Source organism: Thalassophryne amazonica, chromosome 6, assembly GCF_902500255.1.
Source record: "Thalassophryne amazonica chromosome 6, fThaAma1.1, whole genome shotgun sequence".
Lineage (NCBI taxonomy): Eukaryota > Metazoa > Chordata > Actinopteri > Batrachoidiformes > Batrachoididae > Thalassophryne > Thalassophryne amazonica.
In genome coordinates this window covers 48,629,148-48,632,648 of record NC_047108.1, presented here as the reverse complement: position 1 = coordinate 48,632,648, position 3,501 = coordinate 48,629,148, and the positions used below count along the sequence as shown (strand labels likewise).

Below are 3,501 nucleotides of genomic sequence, written 5' to 3'. Positions count from 1 at the left end.
CCCAGACATGGAAATCCATCAAAGAATTCCAGGTCCGACTCTGAAGAGAGGCTCACATCCAAGTTGTCCAGCAAATCACAGAGTTACAGTCAAAGGCATCAGTTCATGGAATAATTAAAATAAGAACCAGCTCAAGAAATTAATTAAAAAAAGATGCAAAAGAAACAGCATAGTGAAGATTCTGAAATTATTAACAAAATGCTTGTGTTTGTTTTGTGTGTATTCTTATTTGTTAGTTGTTGAGACAGTTTTTGAGTTAAATTGAAAAGCAACTGAAGCAGAAAGCCAAAAAAGTGACATTTCTGTAAATAAAAATGTTTATTCATTTATTTTTTGATAAGTTTATATTTCATTCCTACTTCTATGAGACAAGATGTATATAAAAGCTGATTGTTATTTACAGTGACATTGATTATTCTTGTTTATATTATAACATGTTTGACTAAAAAAACAATTACAAAAAACAAAGTAAAAGGTTGATTGTTCCTCCAGGTGGCTGTTCGTCCTCCTCTTCCTCTGTCCTTCACTCTGTCTCTCTTGTCTTCTCCTGCTTCAGTCTCAGCATGGTGTTCCTGTAATGGTTTCGCACTCTGTCGTTGTTGAACTGGAAGCGACCTTGGCTGTTTCCACAGCCGTCTTTGGTGCAGCCACAGATCAACGTGGAAAATCTTACCTGTGAGGAAGAAGTTACATTACTACTCAAATACACAGAAAATCACTAAATCCAACAGAGCAGAAATTTTACAGTCAAACTGTTCTTACGTGACATTTGACTCCAGCCAGGCTGCAGCTGCAGGTTGCAGATTCACAGACGCCCTTGCAGTCACAACCACAGTTCTGCCTGGAGATCCTCAGGTTCTTCAGCTGCGTCTCCTCCTCCACGTCGATGTTTTGGACACCAGCTTCTTTAAGCAGTGCATGACGCTGCTTAGGTGTGCACGGAATCAAGCGCTTGTATTTGTTCACGATATTGATGATGACACCACTTGGAGAAGCGCTCTGGACCTTGAGCTGCTCAGCAAACCCACACTGTTGTGTTTCTTTCTTTGACGGCTGCTGAGACAAAAAGAGGACGATAGTACTAATGTAACAATTCACTTATATTAACTGGAAATCAAACGGGCAGTGCAGCCTCATTTGAGGACAGGCGCTGAAGGGGTAAAATATGACACATATGATGTAATTTCTCTACTTCTGGGGACAGAAACATGGCACTTTCTGTGAGTTTTTGGGCAAATTACACACAAACAAAGTGAAAATGCAAAGAATTATCGAGGCAGTTTTGCAGGTGACAGAATGTAGTGACTCTGGTTAGCCGTGTAGGCTAACACTTAACGACGCAATGTTTCCCACTCGCCTCATCTTGCCGTCTTCACTGCACTTTTCTTAACTGCTTCTGTGATTGCAGCTGAAAAGAAAACAGGACACCTTTTATCCGTGTGAAGTTATGCAGCGGCTGTCCCACTGATCTGTATATCATACGTATACAGGTCAGTGGGCCGTCCCTGTAAGTGGTCAAATCCCACGATATCACGCAGGGTTCAAAGGAGACTGCACTGCCATATTTTACTGTCAGTCTGAATACATGAAGAACCAGTCGAGGTCTCCTGATTTTAACATGATGAATCTGTTGGGTTAAGCCCCTTTCACACTGGGCCTGAAACAGAAGCAGAAGACTCACCTCTTGCAGACTGTAGCACCTGTAGCTGCTGTGGTGGGGCATCATGCCCAGGGTGCAGCCTCCTTGATTTGGAACTGCAGTGAAGCCCTGACACCGAGGGAAGGAGAACATCATCACCTCACCAAAGGACACACTGGTCTGCCATGTCTTCTTGGACTTTTTAAGGATGGACATTGCTGTAGATGGAGAAATAATGTGAATTCAATTTATATATATCTATAAATTTGAATGGATATGTTTTCATCATAAAGATGCTGCCACAGTTGCACCACTAGGTGGAACAACACTCTGCCGCTTGAATCTTGCAGTTAGTGGAAACTCTGCTGAACAGAATGAAAAAGTACACAGATTGTGTTGTGGTTCATGTCCCTGCTGTTTGTCCCCCAGTGTTTTTTAGTATCTCATACTGTGTTGTCAGTTTTGTACATAAAGTACTTCCAGTTTTGGTTAATTTTGCATTCTCTGGTATAGTAATTATTTCTAAGTTCTTCCTTGTGAGTATTTAGTATTTTTAGTTCTGGCTTATTCCTTAAATGGGGTTTCAGTCTTCTCAGTTTTATTGAAGTTTGGTTTTGTTCTACAGGTTTGTCAGTTTGTCCCACCTCCTGTTTTATTTTGACAAAGTCTTGTCTGTTCTTCTTTGGTTTGCTTTCTTCCTGTTTGCTCACCTGAATTCATTCAGGCCTCTGTGCACCTGCTGTCAGTTGGAATCACCTCCCAGTGTATTGAAACCCTGCTGTTCTGGTTCTTGGTTGCTGGTGTGTCAGTTGTCTTTGTATTCATGTTCTGCAGGTTTGATCTCCAGTTGTCCATTTACACTGCCTGTCTGCATTTCCTGGGTTTAGCCAGAGGATTTTAGGAATTTGTGCTTTGAACATTGATCACCTGTGTATGAACTTGTACTGAAATCTGCACTGATTAAAGAACACTGTTTGAAATTATCCTGCCTGTTCTCTGCATTTAGGGTCACATCAGAACTCAACTGTAACACATTGATTGGTCCGATCATCATCCAAGTGTCATTATGTACCAAATTAAATGACACTGAAAACACAATTCCAACACCCTTAAATCCTGTCAAGTGAAACCTGAAGCACAAAACTGAAGTTATAAAGCAGTGAGAAGGAGGTGGAGCCAGAAACCAAAAGACCACCACCTACTGCATAATGCAACAACAAACTTTGCAACTTTAAGACTCAAAATCAGTATTAATTGAAGAAGTATGAAATTATTTCTGCAGTGTGTTTTATGGTCTGCCAACTCAATGAATTCCTTCATCTCCACCCTGGATGTGTCAGTGTGTGATCAGAGTCACGGTGCAGCAGTAAAGAGGAGTCAGTTGACCATGATAAAAATGAGCACATATAAATAAGCACGTACAGCCTTAGATCTTTCTGTGAGTTTGTGTTTTTGTCTCATGAGGACACTGAAATTTGTTGCTGGTGTACCTGGGTTGTTGGGACTGGAATCCAAAGTGGTGGGTGAAGAGTAACGTGGGTCCTCAGGCACCTCCTCAAATTTCCTCTTAAGTTGTCCGCTCATGGTGACAGTGTGTGGAACCTGCAGAGCACCAAAGAGGAGAAAAGAGGGATTAGAAGCATTATATCACTTTCTTCAAGATTACTGACATTTCATTCAACAGCCTTCAGGGGGTCATGTTTGTTATCAGTCGATAAGATGCAGCAGTATTGATGGTAAATCAAACTGCGTTTGCGCAGCACGTAAACAAGTGCACACTGAGGCTGTGCACAGACCTGGAATGGAAACTGATGGGCCCCATGTGCTTGGCCAAGTGAGAGCACCTCAATGCTCCCAGCTGA

General features: G+C 41.7%; 1 pseudogene; it reads right to left on the bottom strand.

The window, feature by feature from the left end:
- Positions 1-454: 454 nt before the first annotated feature.
- Positions 455-1,855, bottom strand: LOC117511455 (annotated as a pseudogene).
- Between the last annotated feature and the right edge of the window lie 1,646 nt (positions 1,856-3,501).